Source organism: Vanessa cardui, chromosome 21 (assembly GCF_905220365.1).
Source record: "Vanessa cardui chromosome 21, ilVanCard2.1, whole genome shotgun sequence".
NCBI classification, from domain to species: Eukaryota; Metazoa; Arthropoda; class Insecta; order Lepidoptera; family Nymphalidae; genus Vanessa; species Vanessa cardui.
Genome location: NC_061143.1, coordinates 12285211 through 12310160, shown reverse-complemented (window position 1 = coordinate 12310160; position 24950 = coordinate 12285211). Strand labels below are relative to the sequence as shown.

At 33.4% G+C, this 24950-nt stretch overlaps 1 protein-coding gene across 1 annotated transcript in view; it reads left to right on the top strand.

Annotated features, from left to right (window-relative positions):
• Nucleotides 1–24950, top strand: part of LOC124539116 (homeobox protein Nkx-6.2) — a 52437-nt gene that overhangs the window by 20467 nt on the left and 7020 nt on the right. The gene's annotated exons all lie outside the window — the stretch shown is intronic.

The following is a 24950-nucleotide window of genomic DNA, read 5'->3' as shown; positions in this document are numbered from 1 at the left end:
TAACAGTACTCAGTATTGTTGTGTTCCGGTCTGAAGGGTGAGTGAGCCAGTGTAACTACAGGCACAAGGGACATGACATCTTAGTTCCCAAGGTTGGTGGCACATTGACGATGTAAGGAATAGTTAATATTTCTTCCAGCGTCATTGCCTATGGGCGATGGTGACCTCTTACCATCAGGTGGCCCATATGCACGTCCGGCAACCTATACCATTTAGTTAAAAAAAAAGGTTTAGACTTTAAACTTCGTATATACATCTTTCGTAAATACATATATTATCACTCGTATTTGTACATCTAATATATTTATTTACGCATTTTTATTGTTCACGTAATACAACTATTTCAATATCAAAACACATGGAGTCTTCCATATTTTTGCTTTGGAACCCGAAAAGGCTTACGACTCTGTGCGGTTAATTTTTTTTTAAATAACTCATTAAATCAGTTATTAGGTGCTCTAAACACTAGATCAATTACGATATACTTAATCCCTTTATTGTTGAATGCAATTAGTTTTAATATTCGAATAACATGAAACACAATAACGTATAAAGATTAAATAACGGCCACTCTAATAGGGTAACACCTCCGTACGGCCTTCACCCCACATACCCCGAACCGGGCACGCATATGGCGATATCGCTACACGCTATTGTACACCAAAAGTCGTAGGAGATAAAGGTGAAAGTCATTTGATATGATTTGTTAAACAATAACCAATGTAGTCCGTTCGTAATCGGATTACAGAGATTGAAAAGTCAATCACTTAGTCGCGGCGCAATCAAACGTTTCGCTCTATTGCCGGGGATTAGCGAGTGACATGTGGGCCCGCTGCTTCGTCTCATTTACAGATACGAATATCTGTTGTTATTGATACGGCACGCTTTTATATCTGTAGTTCGTGTATTACTTGATATCGCTTTGATTAAAACAGATGTCTTCTAATTCAAATTGTGTCTGTTTTTAACATATAACGCTGACTGTATTTGATTGTTTACTTGCGTTTGGCTTAAGTTAATACTTATTTTTTATGGTTAGAGACAACCAACATTATTTCAAAATATGTTTTACGTATAAAAATCATCTGATATGTGTACCTATATATTAGGAACTAGTTAAAAGGGCTAGTTCTCCAAATGAATCACATTAAAATTCAAACCAGGGCAAGCACTGTTTGAATCTGCGCTCTTGGTTTAAGATTTTAACTAAGACAAAAAGCTCTTATGTTTTAAGTAGGTACGACTAAATTGCGCTAATTAAATATTGGGGCCGATCTAACTATCTCACTTTATAAATACTGTTCATGTGACATATTGCGCAACAGATAACAAATAATAGATATGATTACAAAAACAGATACCTCGATAAATGAATATAAGCAATTAATAATCTTTCCAAGTTTTACATCTGGGTTTGTCTCTTTTTACGGGAAGGTTTCGAAGCGTAGTCCACGACTTTCTATTGCGGCTTTTACGACGTTTTATTTACACTAAGAGCTGAATATAATTCGTATTATTGTAACTCTACGTTGATCACCAGGTATATTATTAATATTATAAAGCTGACAAGTGAAGAGTTTATTTCAATTGTATATTATCAATCGCTTTGAAAAAAATATTTGCATTGAATAGCCCATTCTTTGAATAAGGTTATAGATTATTGAAAATGAAGCCACGTTGAAATAAATGCGTATAAAGTGTACCAATAACAAGAAAGATAATTGAAAGTGTTGAAAAAATATTATACACGTTTGATTTTAAACTAATTAGGACGAAGCTTTCCCTCGGATAACGATCGCTAAACGCCGGGGACATTAGCTAGAACATTAGGGATTATTATGAACGCTGGACATAATCGCAACGAAAACACGACCTATTCGTCCGGTATACATTGCTGGCAGGACCACGACGTATAGACTCAATACTTTGTTCAGCGGGTAATGGATGTGCGGACGATTGTTTCTGACTCTTTGTTGGATTTAGTAAAGCAATAAAGGGGTCGACTGCTCGCTGAGTTGCGGTCACGCGCGCTTTGCGATACGTTGGGACTATTATTGAAATGTCCGCTGTTTTGTGTATCGTTTAAATTCTATTTACGTTTCGCCCGATGCGGAAGAATTGAATTTATGTTCCGAGATGTTTTTTTTTTACTTTTGAAATATCTCAGGAGAGAAATAAAAGAAAAGTTATAGTTCTTGAGTTGAGGTGAGTTATACCAAGCTGCTCCAATGTCGTTTGGTAGATACACATATGAGAAGTTATTATAATGTACAAGTTTCTTGCTATGTTGTCCCTAGTGCATGAGATGATATATTACAATTCAAAATTCAGTGGTCATTACCTGGGCTTGAACCTGCAATGTTCCAGTAAAGATTAATATCCTTCAATCCTTAGGCTATCTTCGAGCGAAATATTCCAAAGAATAAGTGAGCACATATAAACTTACGAATAACTAGTTTATTTGCGATAAACTTGTATTTGTGATGCAGATTACAATTTATGACGCGACGAAATGTTCAGTCGCTCAAAAGAATCAATGAATTCAATTGGGGAAGTTATCATTCATGTCTGCGTATTCGTTTAAGACTTTGTCCATCATAAATTACGCGGCGATGAAGCTCTCCCTTCGCCCCCCGAAGCGAACGCATCGCGTAGTTAGCGTTTAATTCCGAGGGGCAGAACATGTTAACTAAGTAGAGAGCTCCATTTAGGGATGACGTAGGGCCAGCAGATATCCTTACCCTTCTGCGCCGACGAGGATTAAGTATTTAGTGTAAGCAAATCAAGTGACGTTAAATCTACAGTTTTTAACGACCTCAAAAAATGAAAATATGTTTTGAATTCTGAATCAATTTTGGGGATTCAGTCAAGAAAACTCTAAGATCTCATCTCAATGTAATTGCTATTAGACCTTGTTAAGATTCTATTTAAAGTTTTGCTTAGAAAAAGTATTTAATCTAATTATAAACGGGACTTTATGTTGCGATGTGATAGAAAAGTTCACCTGTATAGGTACATCTTTGTTCCGTTACTTCGAAACCATGACGGAAAGTAGGTAAATTAAATCCACACATTCTGTCAAACACGTGTGTTCCAACCCGCTCTAGAGCGTTTTGGAACAAGTTCTAAAAAGTCTTTCTCCTTAAGGGTGAGGAAATACAAAAGTTGTTACTTGATTATGTCAATACCAGTTGCAGTTTCACAGTAATCCATTTAAAAAAGTATCGATTCAATAAAATTGAATACAATTGAATATTTATCACCGAATGTATAGCTGTGTGTGATGAACCGAAAGTAACGCGGTTAATGTACGGAGCGCAAACGCCGATGTTGACGGCTTGCGATTTTTGTTACGTCATTTCGGATTATGTTTTGTGTTTATAACGTGTTCGCGGGACTTTGTTGCAGATTTTGTTTGTAAACGTGTGAAACTCGCAATTATATATGAAATATATGTGAAATGTTAAAAAAAGTACAATTTGCAATTATGATTATTACACTATGTCAGTTTTTATTTGGTGGTAAGCATCATCTGGGTAGGTCCCTTCCACTTATGAAAATCCACAACAGCGCGATTTTGAAAATATTTTCTGCCTCGCATAACCACTCTGTGGAACCAGCTTTCGCCGGCGGTTTATACGACATGGGAACTTTAAAGAAAAGGCCGGGCCTAAACCAGCAATCCCCTGATGTTGCAGATGTCCATAGGCGGTGGCAATCACTTTTCATCAGGTGAGCCTCCTGCTCCTTTGCCACCTATCACATAAAAAATAATTTAAAAAAAAGAGATATTCTATCGCCAAAGAGCAAATCTTAGAATAGTTGTTAAAGAATGGTAGGTAAGTATTTTTACAACGGCAATGCCTATTGGTAATGATGGCCACTTATCAGCAGCAAGTAAATGATAATAACCCCTATTGTAAAAAATAGTATCACTTAGATTATTTTTTTTACATCTGAGATGTAAGTTAGTTGTAAGTTAATTTTTTTCGCTCTTCTCTCCGAACCGATTGTAGATTTTTGACAGGTAATTGTCAAATAATGCTTCCATTTTGAATAACAATTGATTTTGACTTTGTAAATAACATCACAAGTATCTCGATTGCATTTATCAGCGTAAAAGCTTTAAGCGAATTACACTAACAGCCTCACATCCAATCCCATACAGACGAATGATCTATAATACTTTGTAACGCTAAATACGCACAATACGACCTCTTAGTTGCCAATTGAGCTCAAAAGCCAATCCACATCGGTGCATTCGCCCTGCAAACTGCCAATCACACCTGAACAACATAAAGTAAGCTCTACTGCATTGTAATAAGGTTTAAATGAGCTGCAGACATTAGTGCTCTCATTTCCCCTATATGGTGTCATAGCTCATTTGGCATTCGATAGAATTAATCCATAGGGAAGATTAACAGAGGGCTAGTCGCGTGTTTACACATGTGGCGCTCAGCCGGTGCATGGCGTAATGCAATCAATTGTTTCACTCCGATGTTTATTTTGTTTGCAATATTAGAATATTTGGGGCGCCCAGCGAGCGATGTACATTAAACTAATTATACGGAAATAATGAATTATAACGCTTACATTTGCAAATACTGTCGATATGGACTAACTCGAATGGCGTAAACGGATATTTTACATTAAATAGGTATGTGTCAACTGGGGAACACTTGTATTGAGATTTTACGGTGAACTCGCCAATATCGTTAAGCCTCAATTTTTGGTAGAAACGATAAAAAAAACCAACACCTTCCACAATTATCACCATTACGATCTGATAATATTTCCACGGGTGTTAGTATGTTTTGACTGAATGAACTCACTAGCCTTTCAAAACGGAACAATAATAATACAGAGTATAGTTTTCTTCAGCAGAATGTATCACCTCAGACGGGCACTGCAAAAGTTTATATCATCAATACATATTAAGCTAAAATAAAATTCCCTCTAGGGAATGCTTTGATTGCCGATCGATTTTCCACCTCTATAAAAATTCTTGGGTTACTAAATACGATGGTATTCATTGTTACACAAAAATATGCATTCGTCGAAGCTTACGTCAACATAGACTTAAAATGAGGCTTTCTTCAAATTTGTAGAAAATCCACCACACAGGATTTTTATCCTTAATATCTTATTTACTTTTTTTAAATTTAGTATTCAGAGTTCATATTCATATTTAGCTACAGGACAAAAAGTATGAAAGTAAGTATGATTGATAACAAGTATAAACTCACACCTGGAGCCAGCATTTAGTATCGTTATACGTGAAAATGTGGAATTAAATGTTCAATGTCCATTCGAAGTTCAGCGCGGGATCGTAAAATTATTATTATAATTACGAGAAATAATAAAATTCTCAAGTACTGTATACATTATTAATGACGCGCTCGCCTGCAGTCCGAACTATAGATTTGATTGATTTATAGAACTGCCATAAACATCTCGTACTTTTTTGAAGCAAAGATCATATTTGTTTCTTTTTCCTTCGATCATTAGATAATCTATACCTCATACTTAAAGATGATGCTATTGTGCCACGTCATAAAACGAACGAACATCGTGGGAACCGTGCAACGCTGGCCCACAACTAATTCTCGGTAAATTTACAGCTGTAATAAAAGCAATGTACAACGATTTGCATTTTGAGCAGTTACGAGATATGTCTGAATACTAGTAAATCAGTCGGTTGTAAAGTTTTAAGGGCCTACGACGCATGCCATGTCCGCAATTGTTTATGGAATTTATATTAATTAGACATGGGATGTTGTTTAGAAATGTTGGCAAGCCAGCCTGGCAGATAGAACCGTGTTTGTAATTAGAGCTATATTTATTGTCATCGCTACTAGCGTAGTGAAGCGTCGAGCTAATGTTACACTTGTATGGATTTTCCATTGATTTGATTATTGATTTTAACTAAAATTATCTAAAATAAAATTTTGATCACTTGTAATTAAATAATCCTCATGTAATTATAGATATTATCAAAATCATAATATGCTATTGGCATATCAATGTTATGCCAGTTATTGCTTTTCTCTAGTTCATTAGATTTATTTGAATCTAAACCCTGCTTAATGACAATGATATACAATGAAATTTATATAGTTAAAATCAATCACTAGATTGAAGGGTAACTGATTGAATAATAATAATAATTAAGGGCATAAAGAACATTACGATATATCATGTATATCTCATGTTGTACTACATACTTGGCCCATACATCTATGTGTAAAAACTTTTCTTAGCCCGACCTAATGATCTTATGAACAAGCTATTATTATATATTATATTAATAAGTAACAAAATTTCAATAAAATTTATTTCAACTGGTTTTCTTGTGTGACATTTAAATGATAGGGCGAAGGAAAATTAAAATAATTTCATATTAAGAACACCAATTGACATCAATCATTTCATGCAAAAATTTCTCTTTGCGATGGAACAGAATCTAAATAGCGAACTAAAAATCCTTAAAACAGGGACCTTCGCACATATTTTAAAGTGCGTTCGCATCCCCCATACAGCAAATGTAAGATAAACGATAGTTTAAACCCGTGTAGATCGCAGATAGGGTGCTTATTAAATTATAATGATGGATCGCTGTAATTCAATACTAATGTGTTTTCACAAAACACTTTATGAATGCTTAATCGTGTAACGGTTTGATGGCGTTTTTTAATTTTATCTTAAACGAGATATAATTTGTTATGCATTTTTATTCTGACTTGCGCTTTGTTTGATCGATTGCGCCGTTAACTGGTTTAGTTTTTAGCGTTACGAGCTTTGTGTAGTATTTTTTTTAATATATTATAAGTGGGAAATGGTTAATGAAGGTCAGCTGTATATTCCTATTCCAATAAATTGAGGAAATCTTGACAAAAAAGTTATGTCTTAATTACTTGTTAATATATAATATAGGTCATCGTTACCCAAACACATTAGCGCTGTAAGAATTATTAACAATCCTTAGCATCGCAGATGCGGCACTTGTGCCTAAACCGGCTCACACGCCCTTCAAATTAAAATACAATAATACTAAGTACTAGGCTGACTGCCCAGACGGGCTTGCACAGAGTCCTGCAACTAAGTAAAATGTGTTGAAATTATTTTTTATTGTTTAATTTATATTGAGTCTCAAATATTTATTTTTTCTGTTCATAAAAACAAACCTGAACAAATCATGACGTTTAAAAATAATATTTTGGAAGTACTTTGTTATGTTTAAGTCCATTGAAGGAAAACTCTTTAAGGGATAAAAAAATCGAATTGGGTGTTTATAAATTGAAGTTCTATACATAAATGACTATTCTATGTGAATATATATTTAATGTTGTATAAATTTATTTTATTGTTATTGTAAAATCTACCTTTGATTATTAGAATGATGCATTTTCCACCCACTCGGTTCTAGCACCCGATTGTTTTAACAGGCACTCCGAGAAACATTCACTCATTAGTAGAGCCGATCTCAATCATCCGAACCGATTCATTCAACGTCATTCACATAATACTAACTGACGTGCCTAAATTCACGCCTAAATCTATCCGACAGATTCATGCACCCTGTGTAATAAACACTAACTCAATTCTATTTCAACTCTATTCCGTTTGAATAAGATTGTTTTCATAATAGCAATGTTGAAGCAATCAATCGATTGTGCCGATGACAGCCGAGAGCGAACGTTAATCGACGGTCATTAATCGAATGTATGAGTGAATGGTTCGGTCGCAAATGTATTTTTATAATGACTGTGGAATTAGTCAATGTTTTGGTATTCACAATGGCTACAAATAAATCTCTAGCGCCTTCATTTGTAACGAGACTTGCGTTAATTAACGTAATGGCAGTTCACATTAGACGTGACCCTAAAATGTTATAACACAAAAACAAATCTAATTTAAATTTTGATTCAAAATCAGAAGGAAATTAATTGATATGAAAGTTTTTACAATATTGATACAAGCTTAAATGATTATATTTTCGATTAATACAAATGCGCTACCTTTTTTCAAAGTTTTTTTTTTTGAATATTTAACACGATAAAAATTCAATCCAAATCTTGGACCTTAGTTGTCTAGGTTTTTATAAACTACACGTCTTTTGAGAGGTATCGCAGGTTAAGCAATTCTGGTATATAGCAATGGAATTAAATTTAACGATTTTATATTATGATGATCAGCTCAATTATTAAAGGTGTAGTAACGAAGTTTCTCAAAAAAAACACAGCGACGCCTTAGCAGTACTAGACGTACGATGATTTGGCGTATGGTATACAATATAAGCGCCGTACATACACAAATTAAAATTAAACAGACTGATTTTATCCCACCGCTACGCTAAGAAAATAAGCCAGAGAAGGTTTGGAAATAATTCCACAACATTATTCCAGCTCTGCTTGGTGAACACACATATCGCAGATTTCATTCAACTATGTATGACTCAATAAAGCCAATAGACAAATCCAACTGGGATTTGTCTATTGTACTATCCCATACTGATATATAATTGTATTATAATCTTGTGTCGTTTCTTATTCTTTGACTATGTCATGCTAAGACAGACTGCACTGTTAAAACAGTTTCACATTGTAGACGTGTTTTTTTTTTTAAATAATTATTAAATAGTTAATTAAATAGTTATAGAAATATGTTTATTTAAGTAACCCATAGTTGTTGGAGAGATTTTTCCGAAGAACTATTTAATTCATTGTACTGTTGCGACAGTGAACGTCAGTGGGCGTGAGGCGGAGCGCGGTGCCCTAATTGATTCTCGAGTTACTTCGGATGTAGATCTGTGTAATATGTCGCGTGTTCGTAACACCTTATCGGTGGACGGATACAATATTTATTGCTCTCATTAAAACATATGTTATAATATGAGGCAGCATTTATTTGTGTGTAAGCATATTATAAACATATATTTTTGGGGATATCTAGATAATCGTTAAGAATCATATTTACAGTAAAATGTTTTGATTTTGGATTGATTATGTCCGTTTTTTATTGTTTTTGTTTGTACATTTTTCGTCGCGAATGTCTGTGGAGTGAAATTAAAAAGATAATTTCTCCTTTATTGATGTTAACGATAAAACAGATACAAATATGTTATTGTGTTCAAATGCACCGCCAGTTATACAATCGAAATTGATAAATCTAAAGATTTGCCGAAACGTCAAATCCGAATTCAAAGATTTATCTTAATATAATCTTCTACAAGTATGTAGCATTTTGTATCAAAAAAGTTAATTGATAGAAGCTTGAAAAATATATAGCTGATTTGGATCCATTAGCGTCTTATAAAATAACCCTTTCTTTTTAGTAAGCCATTCAAATGCACTTGTTTTCATAAGCTTCATAATAAAATTAAATGCAATTCTTTAAATAAGTTAAGCCGCTTAGACCCTGATCCAACGCAACCATTACTTTGTACTTTGCAAATCGTAATATTTGTTAATATATTACGAAATTTTGACACATTAATAAAAAAATCGCATGTGCGTAGGCGTGTCTGATGCGGCGGCGCGGGCGGCGCGTTATTAACAACAACTGCGGTCGCATTACCATCACAATGGCGGCCCTCGCCTGAGGTCTATTTGTCGTGTGACAGATGGCTTTCTGCAGTCATTGGAAAATATGCCGCACTAATCGCCGTTTGATGATCGATTCCTTTTTAAATACATCGTATCTGTCACGTGTATGTGATTACTTGATTAGGTAAACTTAGATTTATTGAAACAAAATAATTATATATATTTAATTTAATTATATAAGTGTTGTGTTAAGTGCTTGTATAAGATAAAAATAATAATTTTACCAATCAATCTCATTCGTGTCTTCTCCGTCCTACATTGGCGAAATAATCTGTGCACTGTCGGCACAACTAAAAGCCATAAAATTAAAAATTGAATTGAAAAATGAGTAAAAATTTATTTCATTCTCGATCGTAATGTCACCTCCCGCATTCAGCCTAAAAATAAAAATAAAACAAACTTTATTAAAGTAGGCTTTTACAAGCACCTTTGAATCGTCATTTTACAATTAAGTGAAGCTACCACCGGTTCGGAAAGTAGATTCTACCGAGAAGAACCGTCAAGAAACTCAGTAGTTACTCTTTTTAACATTTAAAAAATACAAAGGCATGTTAGTTAAATACAATTATTTAAATTAATATATCCTGCATAGAAGTCAATCACCTACATCATTCAGGAACCCACTATAACACATACAAAATTAGGTATAATATTTTTTAAAGAGCTAAGTTGATTATTAAAGTATTCATTTGTGAAATAAATACGTATTAGTGTTGGTCACTTAGTGGAAACTAGCGACACTACAATATTGAATAACTAAGTAATTTAGCAATAAAAACAATAAAATAACTATTTCTATTAAATAAAACTTGACACTCGGAAAATGATACAAATATCCCTAAAGTCCAAGGATATTCGTACTCGAAAACAATAAACGGGGAATCCGGGAACAAATCCCGCAATAATAAGGAGCGAGAGGAGTGTGATTGATACAACAACGAAATCCCCAGTCGACACCGCCATTTGCATTTTTATGGCGTCGCGTTCCCGCCCTCGCGCGGCAAGAACGATGTTCAGTTGAATGAATGAATGAATTGAATGATTATGTGGTTTAGCATAGACTGATCCAATTTCCTGAAAAGTGTTTTAGTATTTACAACAATATATCTAATAATTAAATACTTGATTTACAAATTATTATCATTTATAAGTTTATTTTTTGTATTATAAAAGCATTACGTGTCCAGAAGTTAGAATGTGTCAATCTTAACCGAAAATTATGCATTGAATCCCAGGCGTCACCTCTACTTTTTCATGTTTTAAATGATTATCTCACGTTAGGCGGTAAAGGTAAGCCTAACGAAACCTGTATGTAACGGATTAAAATTTCCTTACCACATTAATTGTTTCCACTAAATTGCACGGTAGCTGTAAAATCTTCAAGATTCCTACAGAAAGAGGGAACTTGGCTGAGAAGTAGGATGCTTTCTATATTCATCATTATTATCACATAGTTTAAACAAAGTCGCTTACCGATGTCTGTCCCTATATAGGCTTAGATCTTTTAAATTTCGCAACGGATTTAGGATTTTGATGCGGTTTTTTTAATATATAGAGTGACTCGAGAGGATTTTTTTTGTACATATATATTACAGGGATAATATAGTAAAGAAACAAGCAAAAATGTGTATATTTAGTATCAGCAGCCGTTCGATGTTGGGACTGATCGCTAGTATCTAAATGTACTAAAGTGAAATTTCATCCACCAGGAAAAATAGTTCGTTTCAATAAAGTGGCCTTCATAAAAAGTAAAGAATAATTTACATCACACCAAATTGAATGATATCACATTCAATTTAATACGCGGTAGTCGATCGCAGGCGTTGAAACGGCAACAGCTTTATCCGCGCCATAATCCGAATAACACATTAGACGTTACAAGAATCGAAACATAATTTTTAATTAACTTTGTCAGCCGCCGAGTGACACTTCCTGCTTCGATGTATAAAATCGATTTTTAATCGAATTAGCATCGATACTATCGAATTGAGCCGCTTATTAAATCTACCGTTAAATTGTTTTAGGCCTCTATGATCATTTTGATGCGTGGGACAGAATTAATCTCATTTTGTATGTATAGGCTTCGGAGGTTCTTTACGATAGCAATACTGAAACGCATCGAATCGTCACATTCCTAATATTATTAGATCGTTTTACGTAATTGTTTAAATTCCAGTCATTATAATCATTAAAGAATATTTCAGTAATTAGAACAGGAAGGTCACAGACGAATGGACCACCAGTTAGTACATACCTCGGCACAGACATCGCCCTGTATAAAGTATATACCTTTCTTAATCTAGGCATAGGGTCTATGTTATCCTATGTGCAAATTACACAAGCTTCACTAGCAAACTATTTGTTTCGCAAAGATTATTATCGATAGATGTTTGGTGATACAGTAAGTCGCCAAAAATAAAATTTGGTGAGATAAAATTATTGATACGAGAATTTATTTATTTTTATAATATTGCCATTGTAGATAATTATTGTTAATTTTTTTAGGTTAATAATTATTTTGGCCAAAAACCAGGGCTAAAAACCTATGTATACTCTTATAGGGTATATATAGGTGAGTTTATTTATATAAAAGTTACGATGAGGCGTGGCAGTTATTTTTCCCCCACCGGTAACTTTTCATTATTTATCATTATTTCATTTGCGTTATATTTCGAGAAGTTAAATGTTTTAAATAATTAATAATCATATCTATGAAACGTACACGTTTCATTCAGGCCAGGTCCACCTTCCTTTCATATACACCTAGCCTCAGCCGCTAGTAACATTCATATATATAGGGTCTTCCCAACATCCATACAATCAGTTCTTGCGGGTATTACGTCCATCTAAGCAGTCATTAAGAGCAAACATTAAGTCTTTAGGCTTTTATCCAAATCAGCTTTATCAAGTAGGTATTAATAAAATCTTTAAACGTTTGCAACAAACAACATTAGCAGCTTTTTAATTTCCCACTGCTTGGCTAAGTCCTCCCTTTGAGGAGAAATTGGAGCATATTCCACCCGGCTGCACCAGTGCGGGTTGGTGGATAAAAACTGTATGTTATGGCAAAAATAATAATTATAGTAGCGAAAAACCGCTTATTTATGTTTTCAAATTTATGCAGCGATCGTTCATTTCAATAGCAGGATTCCAGCAAAGTAATGTGATATCATCTTTCCGAGAGTTTTAACTCGGAAGGTTTGCACGGCGTGTTTATTGTCTCATCTCTTTGCGTCGCTTGTTATCCGAGATTACCTCAGCCTTCAAATAAAGCGATTCCACTGACAGCCGACTAAACGACGGCACTCTAGTTTTACGCAAACAATTATTTATTGCACCGAAAACAACCGAACACCCTATACACGCCATGTCAGCTCATATAAAATTGCACTCTAATACTATACGATAAAGTCGTATATCGTGCAAAACGAGAAAATACTCGCCCGAGCAAGATTAATAGGGCATAAAACGTAAGATAATACAATATACAAGAAGACACGTTGTTAACCGTTCTGTTTGACGTCGGAACTGAGGAGATCTTTTCTCTCTTTCCCTCAAGCATCGTCGTCAACCACCGTTCCCTCTCGCACAGTTTCAATTATCTGCCTAATCCCTCAATTACGTCGACAGATGTCGCTCGCGTCTTCGAGCTTATGTGCGACTTTAAAGTACCGTCCGCAAAAGCAATTACCGTTGATCGATGAGAGCTGCTGAGATGCTAAACGAATAAATTGAAAACGATACGATTTTATTTCAAATATTACTTTTCAATTGAAAATGGATTTCGATAAATCTTTGTAATATCAGAACGGCTCGGCTCGACGCCACCTTAGTCTTAATTTATTGTACTAGGTCAGGCTTCGCGCGGTTTCAGTTCACTCTCTCCTATATATTATTATTTATTTGAAGAACAAATTTAATATTCAACAACTTACTGACTTAAACTCTAAGAAAGATATAGTTTGCATAAAGGTTCATTTAGTTCCGCAATCAAATTCTAATTTATTTTAATTATTAAAATATAGAATCATCGGTAACACACAACAACAATTAATAAGTATTGCTTATTTAAGCTTATTTATTTTATAATTTAATTAAAAGGTATGAGGTATGTTTATCAAAGATATATTCAATAGTGGAATCATCAGCGTATAAATCTAATCCAATTGAAATATTTACTTACGAAAACTTTTATGAGCTTATTTCTGTAACTCATACAACATATATTTCGAACTCAGGTATCAGTCTTCGATTCAAAAATGCATATAAGAGGTTAATAAAAAATCAGCTCGAATAAATATTTTTTTGATTATGAGCATATAATAGGTCCAGGAACATGGATATATCCTCATTCAGTTCGTGTTCAAAATTAATTTTGCTAATACTCTAAAAAATTGAAACTAACAGAAAGACCATATGTATAGTAAGCAGCCTGTTACCTAAAACGTTTAAAGTTATAATTATTTTTTAAGTTAATAACCCAAGTCGTGTATACACACTTAGTTTTATATTTCAGGAGACTTCCCAGATGTTAACACTAGTTAGGCTCAGTTCTGCAGTTCTGTTATACGGAAAATTAAGCAATGTACTTGATCTTGAAGTGGCTATAATTTTATTAAGCACTGCATTTTTCTTTGGTAAAATTAAAAGAAACCATACGATTACACAAAGCACCACCGCAGATATACATATTTGTTTTAAAAAATACGCCATAGAACTTCCAAATGCAAATAATTTAATTATTTTAAAAAATAAATTTTATTTTTTAAAATAATTTCATTGCCTATTAGTTTGTATTGGAAAATATATGTGACAATATTAGTAAAATCGATATTAAATAACTGAAATCAATTTAACAATATTTGTATTTTAACATATTGAAAAAATAGATAACTAGTGCTTTGCTGGATTTTTTCAGTAGAGTCCGCATTACGAATTGTTGGTAACGCTTCAAAAGTAAAATGTTACGTTGTAAAATTTTGTTTACGAAACATTTATCCATCATTAATTAGTTCTTTGAGAATAAATAGCTGTTTTTATTTATAGAATAACTAGAAGATCAATTGCCTCTTAAAATCTTAATTTAAAAGATTTACTTAAGAAGATCTAAAAGAAACGAAAATCATAATTTATTAGATCGATTTATTTTAAATAGTTTGTATCGCCTATATTTATAATCTATGTGCCGTTGATTGACATATAAAAAATATCGCTAGCAATTCAATATATCATAAACATTCGTTTATTAAAATGCATGAAACAACAATTAAAAAAGAGTTTCATTAAATATTTATTTTGTTATCGCTACCAGCCCGACCCTTAAGGGCCGGGACACGAGTTAGCTAATAATTAATATTATAATTAATGTTGTAATAACGCAACCGCGCCATTAATCCCGCCATTTTGTAGTCGTTGTTACAACCTTTAGACGAGCTTTCTCTATAGGGCATTTATTATTATTATTTTAATTTATTAACTATATTATTTCTTTACATCATGTTCAAATATTTAATAACTATATATTTTCTAAATAGATCGGTTTTCGTATAAAAAAACTAGTTTTTTTAAGAGTTTGTAGTGTAGACAAAAATATTTTTCTCTCGTGGCTTAATCTTCAGATTTTTTGCAAAAGAAAATCATCAATTTTGCTTTTATGTTCTGGTCGTGACAGCAACACACAGAATACCTTCGCATTTGTAATATTAGTACAGACATATATAAATGCAGTTCAAACTTATATTCGGTGATACGCTAGAGGCGTGTGTATCATAAATGTTATAATAATTACGGCCAATGTCGCATGTACTCGACATGACATTTCATGATTGTGTTCGGCGCTGATATTCGACGTTGTATGCTTTTTTTAAATATAGAACTTAATGAAGTGCATGTCTACAGAAGATCGTGAATTAAAATACTCATGTGCTTAATTATTGTTATTAATTAATCTCATGCTAGTTGATAAAAAAATGAGAATTTTCTACTGACTCTGCGTAGACGCAAATTTGTTGTAAACAAAATCTCCAAAATCAAACTAAACTAAAATATTCTAGAAACATTTAAGACTAATATTAGGTTATCAATAAAACAAGCCCCTATCAATATCTCAAGCAGTGGTTGCAATATCGCATCATACGAACCTCGTATTTTACATCGACAATCGCCAACACTCGTTGTGAAAATTTGTGAAGAGGAAGTTCTGAATTACAAACTCAAAATGGGGATGCATATTAGTGATGGGCAGATTTAAGAAAAAGTAGCCAATCTTGACTAACTAAAGAATTCAGAATCCGAGTCAAAGCCTTATAACATCAAGTCTCGACAAAGTCAAACTCTGTCAATAAATAAATCGGCGTAAAAAGAGTTCAATGCAAACTTTCTGAGAAATTGATAATTTGCAATACAAAATATAAATGTGATGCAACAAATTAAAATAAGTTAAAAAATATAGGCACACAATCCTACTACTATTATAAAGGCGAAAGTTTGTATGTATGGATGTATGGATGTTTGTTACTCTTTCACGTAAAAACTACCGAAGGGATTTGAATGAAACTTTACCACAATATAGCTTATACATCAGAATAACACATAGGCTACAATTTTTGAGGTTTCTAATGTGAGGTCGTAAAAAAACACATTTTTTGGGCTTACATTGCAAACGCTGACTGAATCCTACAAGATAGATCAAAACAATGTACTACAGTATTGTACAACTTAAAAAGGTCGACAAATAAGTCCGTGATGGTATATGTTTATCTCTTAGGAATAACCCACAATAACCATTTTTTATCCTTTACTTTGTACGAGAAATAATGGCTTATTTATGAAGCGATTTTAAGCGATTACTAGACTAGACGGGACGAACCTGAAGTCCACGCGAACGAAGTCGCGGGCAAAAGCTAGTAACAAAATAAAAGAAGTATCCGTAGAGTAATCAGAGCACTCGCGGACGAAAGTTGCGGGCACCTTGCACTTATAACAACATTACGAAATAAATAATACCTTACAAAAGAAACATACGATACAAAAGTCGACCGATACTCGTGTTGCTCTCACGGCCTCGCTCACTAAACCGTCATTAGTAGCTAATGACATTAATGTAATCGTCGACCGCTACCGTTGCTACCGCTAACACCGTCTGCAATACGCCTATTATGACATCAATCGACGATCGACATACTACTAAAACAGTCATAAATCAAACCACAACTCGCCCCAAAATATACTCTATCACATCGCATTAGAGTATATATATCGTCGACTTCCTAGTGTGTCTTAAGTCGTTATAAAATTATTATCGGCGCAGTGATTCGTATAATGAGGCGCGATATTAAAACGTAGCAAGTTAATGATTAATTTTCGAACGGATTTAAACTCATGGTAATTACGTTAAAGCTTAATTTACATTTGGCATTCCTTACAGATAATTATCGGTTCTATTTAATTTCTGTAGCGGTGGCTTTCATTTGTCAAAGCGACGGACGGACGGTTGTCGATGGAGTGATGTATTAAACGGAGATGGTATTAAGATAAAAAGCCTTCTATTGTACGTCGCCAGTTAATTTCGTCCGATGTTCGGCGAGATGTCGTTTTAATTGATTTTTCGTAACGCTCTGCTTGCGGCCGATGCTGTAATTGGAATTCCTCTTGATTAATATCTGTATCTGGAGCTCACACGTTTGACGGATTACGAGATGCCTCACGTATGCGACGTGAATCACCGGCCGCTTTGATAAAGGAACTCGTGGGCTCGAAGTTTTAAAAATATCTTTTGTCACATAATAAGCATATTGTTTTGTAAAATACGTAAGTTACTTGCGTTTAAGTTGGGTACTTAATGTTTAAAGCGTTAAACATATTAACTCATGTTCTAGAAATCATTGAAATTACTGTTTACAATCTGGTGATAAGAATATACATAGAATGAACATATGTTAATTCATTAATCGAAATAACCGCAGCGTTTTCACTAGATGCGTAGTTGCAAATGAAAGTCAGCGCGTTAGCTCGTCAATGATCTTATTAGCGCTGAATGATACTCTGCTCTGGCTATCTCATAACATTAAAGTCGCATCGAGTACCTAGTTGCGGAACATCTAATCCAGACGACCGCGGCACTGCAAACGACAAGCCAATCCTAAACGCATTATCCTATCGATTTCGACCGCTACATGTGTCTAGCGCGACTACATCTTCCCCCTCCCGCCCCCGACAGCCACCCGCGCCCACCCCCAGATAGACAACGCAAAGTCAATATGTGGAAATAATAATAAAGGTTTGCGCGCGGCGCATACGTATCGCGATATTATCGTTGTATTATCGACGTAACATCGGTAACAAGTCGATGCGAGTCGCTATAGTTTAGTTATTGCTTACTCGAGCCCGATTTATTGGATGATCGAAGTGTGTTTTGTTGGCGAATGGCCATTTCGATGGTGATGGCTGTGTTGAATGTACTTCAGCGGGTCTACATTGGCCGGTCGTTTTGTCTAAACATTTTGTAGTCGATTCAGTTATCAGGTTATTATACAGATTTCTAAATATAAAATAGCGATTTGTGACATTAATAATTTAATTAAAAGCTTTTTTGACTCAATTGTCTCAAGGTCGAATTTAAGCGAATCGTTACGATGCATTTTTTTTTGCTTTTGATTTTTACTTTATTCTCATAAAACCCATCATTAAAATGGACATCACTTCTTATTCCAAAAGAAATATGTAATATATAAAACAATCAAAGTATATAAAACTTACTTATTCCATTACTCAAGTCGTAATAGCTCATAAATACCAATGCTGGGCAAAAGCAAACCCCTCTGTAAAGGAGAATTTGCAGGCTATTCCTCCACTATTCCTCCATTGGTCCAGAATACGGCCTCGTTTCGCCATCGCAGATCTCCATACCATCAAAATTATTTAATTTCCCGGATTTGAACTCATAACCTTCAGTTCAGTCCTATTATTTCCACTAATGAATCTTCACTCTAATATATAAATGACTAATCTATTTAAATTATTAGTATATTACTTACTTTATTATTACTTATTAAAAACCTCGTCGTTCCAATATTCAGCTCGTCGCATCCACGGCGTATAACAAGAATCATATAATATTAACGAAACAATAACATCGATGTCGTAAAGACAATCACACTGGCTGTTATTCCGTGTAACGGTGTATTCAGTGTAATATGTATTCATGAAGCTACCACCCGTTCGGACGATCGTTACGCTGTCGCTATGGCGCATCAACTTTCATTGGGATTTTATAACATTATTAAATATTAGACGTTTCAGCTTTATTTTCAACTTGTTCTTGCCCGTATCTTCACTCTGGTTTCATACTAAAACATGATTACATTGCTGCTAATATATATAAGCTTACACACAATATATAAACTTGATTGAAACTATGTACATTGTTCAACTACCACTTACCATTAAATAGCATGTCTTTCGAATTAAATAAATAAAAGATAAACATCTTTAAATCGAAATCGAAATGTTTTTTGCACGTGAATATCGCTGAGGGCAACGTTTCAGTTCGTAACGTTTAAAAATGAAACGTTTTAATGAAAAAAAAGAAAATATATAATGAACATTGCAAGCGCTTTATATTTTACGCTTTAATTATTTTTATCTTTCTGCGTTAAGCTACTATTTTATATAATCTCAATACTATTTCTATCAAATCAAATGCCGTTACATACATACGTACAAAAGTACGCTTACAATTTATTTTAGATCGAATAATTAAACGTAAAATTTAATTTAATTTACATTTCCATATACTTTGTCAAACAAGTAATTTTAATGCTCACCATAAAAAAAGATACATTTTAAATGTAATAGTCTGTACAAAAGTACAATCCAAATAGGATATATATAAAAATCGTCGCAGCAAAGTTGGGAAGTGGCTCATAAGGTCGCTGGAAGGAGGGTGTATCATGGCGCGGCACTTTCACGGAGCGATAGCAATAACTTGTAAATATTCCTTCATACACTGTCGGACATTGTTACTGGCATAGCGGAGACATACAATAAAACTTTACACTTTAATTTTTACTAAAATTAAAACTTTAACTTCTTAATATCAGAATTCCATATTTAAATATACACTTGTATTTAGTAAAATATTTTAACAATATTAATATTTTTCTTTTTTAATATATTTTTATATATATTGTTGGATGTTTTTCAAGATAAATACTAAAAGTACTAGTTAGAGTATTGTTAAATACAATATTCCCATTGTACATTCAATTCAAGACTTGATCTGTACAACACCTTTCATCTAATAGTCGAATAAAATATTTAAAATCGTAAATAGTGTAAGTTTTATCACTTAAAAATTTATAAATCTCAGAGCTCAACTAAGTGAACACTAATTTCCCCTTTTTGTTAAATAAACATCTTTAACCAAATTATCATAAATAATGATAGTATAAAGAGTGCCTTAGTCCTTTGCGTAGTTATTTTGTAAGGTTAGTCGATTCCTTCCGCTTAAGTCACGCGCGGCAGTGTGTATATAAAATGTCTCCAAGTGTAAGGCGTATCCCATGTAGTGGCGTGTTATTGGTAAAGTTGCCGTCTCTCTACGATATAGCGCGAACAGCGCCGTACTTTATATTCGTCTTGTTTTTAACACTTTGTAACAAAATCTGATGACCCTTACTGACTAACTCGTCGTTATGTTATACTGTAAGACCGTTACGGTAAATGTCGCTACAACTTTTTAATTTATTTAAAGTACCCAATTGTATTTAAAAATCTATAAGTATGATTTATTTGATACTAGCAACCCGTTCCGTCTTCGCACGGGTGCAATGCTGATAATATACAACAGAATATTTTACAACTTTTACACGTAAGCGACTTTGTTTTCTATTATGTAATAATTATGGTGAGATTATGATAAAAAAAAACAATCTAGATTTCTTATAATGTATTTAAAAAAATTAAATGATTCTTAATTTTAATCGGCCTTTTATGTTCTTAAACTATGGATAATTATTATACGATTAAATTAAATATAAAGCTAAAAGATTGTCTAGAAACAAAGTCAATATCATACATTTACTGATATAATGATGGTGCGGTAAAAATAGACTGCATATGCGTGTGTACGTACTACATATGCAGTTAAATGATAACGTTCTACTATTTGCTCTCTAGCTATGGACTTGTGATGGCAATACCGCGAACTATGGGCATATGTGTGTGTATTTGCAAATACTGTGACACACATGCGACTTTATTAAATTTCATTGTGTAATGCTGGATTTACAGCAATTAGATGAAATAGTTTTTTTATCTATGAAAGCGTATAAAACTAAAGACTATATTTACAATAATATTTATGATTGATTGTACAACTTACAAAAAAATATACATGCATAAAATAGTACTAAATATCTAAAAATAAAATTATAATTTAAGTTTCAAGGAACAAGCACTCCATAAATCCATAAAATATATGATATCGAAACCGTTTTTTTTAAATTCATACATACAATGAAAGCGTTTGATAAACCCGATCAATCCTCACTAAACTGCGACCATAAACAAATTCGTAAAAACACATCCGTTATCCGCGCTGTCGTGTATCTGCTCCATTAATAACCTGGCCTTATCCCACCTAATCTGCCTCTCATTCCCGCTTTCCGCGGCCGATTCTTTTTCGCGGGAAAAAAAGGACGCCATGTTGGATCCACGTCGGCAGATTTATGGCGCTGGATTAAGAGCTCGATAAATAATAAAACAGTGCTCCGTATCAGTGTCGTATTGGTTTTATGGGATGTTTTCAATTTGTTACGCGGTGGTCGCTATCTGCTGGACAACACATCTACTGCCGAGATGAAAATAGAAAATATATTTTCGATTACTTTCTTTAACGGTTCTTCTCATGTCTTTGATTTTAAGTCTGTATTAGGTAAATATTATTATATACCTAAGACTTTAGTGTTGTTATATAGAGAAAATATACTGACTGACCTGACTGGCACCTTTGGACACATCAATCGGACCCTGGTGAAGACGGGTTCATCCTTAACAGCTTATTCAGTTTTGATATTAAAGTTTTTTTACATCAACAATAAACTTGTTACGCCTAGTGGGTACCCGATTGCACAGGGTTAGCAACTCTTTTTTGGGGCAATGTATACGTTTTTACAACAGTATCCTAGAAAACGTTCAACAACATTCAATTTATAATTGAATTCAGAAGAATCGTAAAGAGCGTTTGTGTGCTAAAGGATATTACAGCACTAATGACTTTCTAGTTGACTGCACACCTTGGGAATGAGATGATCGCCTCCAGGCTGTTATAAATATCAAAAATACGTTTATTATTGTATATTGTAAATTGACATTATAAAAAAGAAAAAAAAAAAATAGAGATCCCGCTGAGTTCCTTTCGACGGTTCTTCTCAGGTGTTATATATTATATTCCGAACCGGTGGTAGATTTTCGACAGTCAATAAGAAAGTGTAAAAACATTTTGAATAAAGGTTTTTGACTTTTGACATCGCGTCCGTCAATATAAACATCAAAGAAGTTATGAATAAGAAAACGCGGGGCTAATTTCAATCAAATTTATAACCATTTACAATTTAAAATATAAAAAATGGCTTGGAATCGATAAAATTATAATAATGTTTTTATTAATTCAGCTTTGGTTTAATTTTACTTAAGGCCTTTTGTTTAAATATTCGAGCCGCCGGTGACCAAGAGAATTATTAATTAAACAAATACTATTTATTGACTTATTGTTTAATGATTCCTTAGTAACTAACGACATACGGGCAATTAATTTATATCAATGTTTACAAAACATAATGACGTTAGACCTTGTTTTCATGATGTACAAAACAATTGGGTATTTTTAAAGATATAAGCATACATAGGGACAGACAGCGATAAGCGACTTTGTTTAATACTACGTAATAACGTAATTCGTGTAAAATATTATTATATTCACATAACATGATTATTATAATACACCTGCTTGTAAGAATTATATAATACATAATCGTTGTCTTAGATATAATAATTTTCTAGTAATTATTATATTTAAAAAAAGTTAAAAAAATATTTTAAAATCACCCCAAGTACTCGGCGGAATGATTCGTCTCATGCGTCACCACGATTACACTGTAAAGCCTGCCCCACACTCGCGCCGCGATTACGCCGTAAAGCCAGGGCCACACCCACGATAAGGAAAACGAATGCGTGCGGCGGTCTCAGTCAAAACAACGTTTAATGCCTTAATTTAAATTTAAATGACAGTTAAGCCCGACCGGTGGCGGTCCCGCGCCGGACGACTTACGCGCTGCAGTGGCGTTTGTTTATACTTCACTTCAAGGGATTAATGAGATTTCAAAATAAACATTAAAACGAATCAAATTATTGGAAAGTGTAAAATGCTTGGGATTTAATTTCAGTTATATTACCAAGCCAAGGGTTATCTGTGAGAAATCCATATGAAACCAGCATTGAGCTTTTTTCAGTTATTTCTATATCGTCTATTAATTTTATTGCATTATGCTTTAAGGTCCAGAAATAAATTAAAGAATATTCTCCCACAGTATAATTCAATGTTATCAATTCAAAAAAGCTATGAGAAAACCTTTGCATTACACAAAAAACAAAAATTAAAAAAAAAACATCATCCAACATAATATTTAACAAATCCTGTAAATTAGGTGTTTTTGACTTAATTCCCAAAAATTCTTGCACGTCAGCGCGTCACCATTACATTATAAAAACCATTTTTACAATTCGACCTAACTCCGACCTGACGAGTGGCTTACACCCGATAAGGGTGGGATTACACGGAGCACCCCCGTTTTAAAATTACTGATCTAATAGATAGCGCGAGATTAGTGGCCAGTGAAATTCGTTCTGCTCATTTAAATTGTTATCGCTTTTGTGTCCTACGCCTTATTACATATGACGAATTGTGAGGGTGTTCTTTTTTTTTTGGAATGCTTATTTTTTGTTTGTTGCTAGTAATATTTATAAATGCGAAGGATTTTTTTTGTCGTAGCGTATAGCGTTCCAAGGAATATGCTTATACTGCTTAATATATATTATAATTTCTATCAGATAGCATTCATTGTAATAAAAAAAAAAACAAATTGAGTTTCTACTTCCGCAAATGTTTTATAAAACAAAAAAAAGTTATTAATTAAAGTTTAAGAAGTTGAAATTAAAAAAATACGCCTATCAGGAATCTCTGCCGTTTCATTAACTCACGAAAAAAAAAAAATGTCAACGAAAAAGAAGAGCACAGATTAAATTTTAGAGGCACTTTTTCTTTTAATTAATAAGGGAGAGGTGACGGCGGGAAAAAATGAAATGTCAAAATTACAACAAGATTCCGTTTAATTATGTCCGCGGAGGGCGGACTAATTACATTTTCTTAATTTGCAAAGTTTCGCTGTTTCCCGCTGTCCGGTTTTGTACGTGGCTCGTGATTTGTATTGGAGTTTTTTTTAGTAATTTAAAATATAACCGCAATGGAATTAATGGCGGTGCAGATGTTTTTTAATTATTTTTATTTTCCATTCTTATAAACATGCTGGCGACAATAAAGGTCACGTTAGTATAAATTTAATGATAATTGTAACATACAATATTCGTAAGAAGTCATATTTAATATAAGCTTTGATTTTATTTGTATGTCTAGATAGACTTTACTGGCTACACGCACACTGGTAAAGTTGTATCACGTATGATAAGTTGAGCGAGCGTAGCGGTCACGCACACAAAGATAATAAAGTATTTTCTTTTAGTTTCTTTATAGTGTTACACTATCTAGATAAATAAATAGACTACGCATATACTATGATAGATATTTGTTAATTTAGATGCTTATTTTAACTGATTCTTCTTATTGCCGTCAGTATCTTTATTGAAAACCGGTAATGCTTAGCAATTTATAAGTACAATTAATTATACATATATTACTTTTATATTTATTTATTTGTACTGACAGAATAATATGCCCTTAGCTCACGTAGATACAAGACTAAATTTAACTAATACTGCTATGGATTAAATATGTATTATGTTGGTTAAATTATAAAAAGACCAGAAAACATATACTTTTCATATTGCGCGTTCAAGACTTTGAATGTTTTTCATTAACATTTTTATACGTCTTAAAAAAACAAAGGGTTCCTCCTCCGGCCCTTCGTCCAAATTGTAGATAATTAAGTTTATCGCTTTAATATCTTCTTGTCTTTCGAAATTTGCAAATGAGTTTTTTTAATAACGGCAAATTTGTAGCCGCCATTCTAATCCTTTTATGATTTATGGGTTCAAATGCAGATAAAGGAA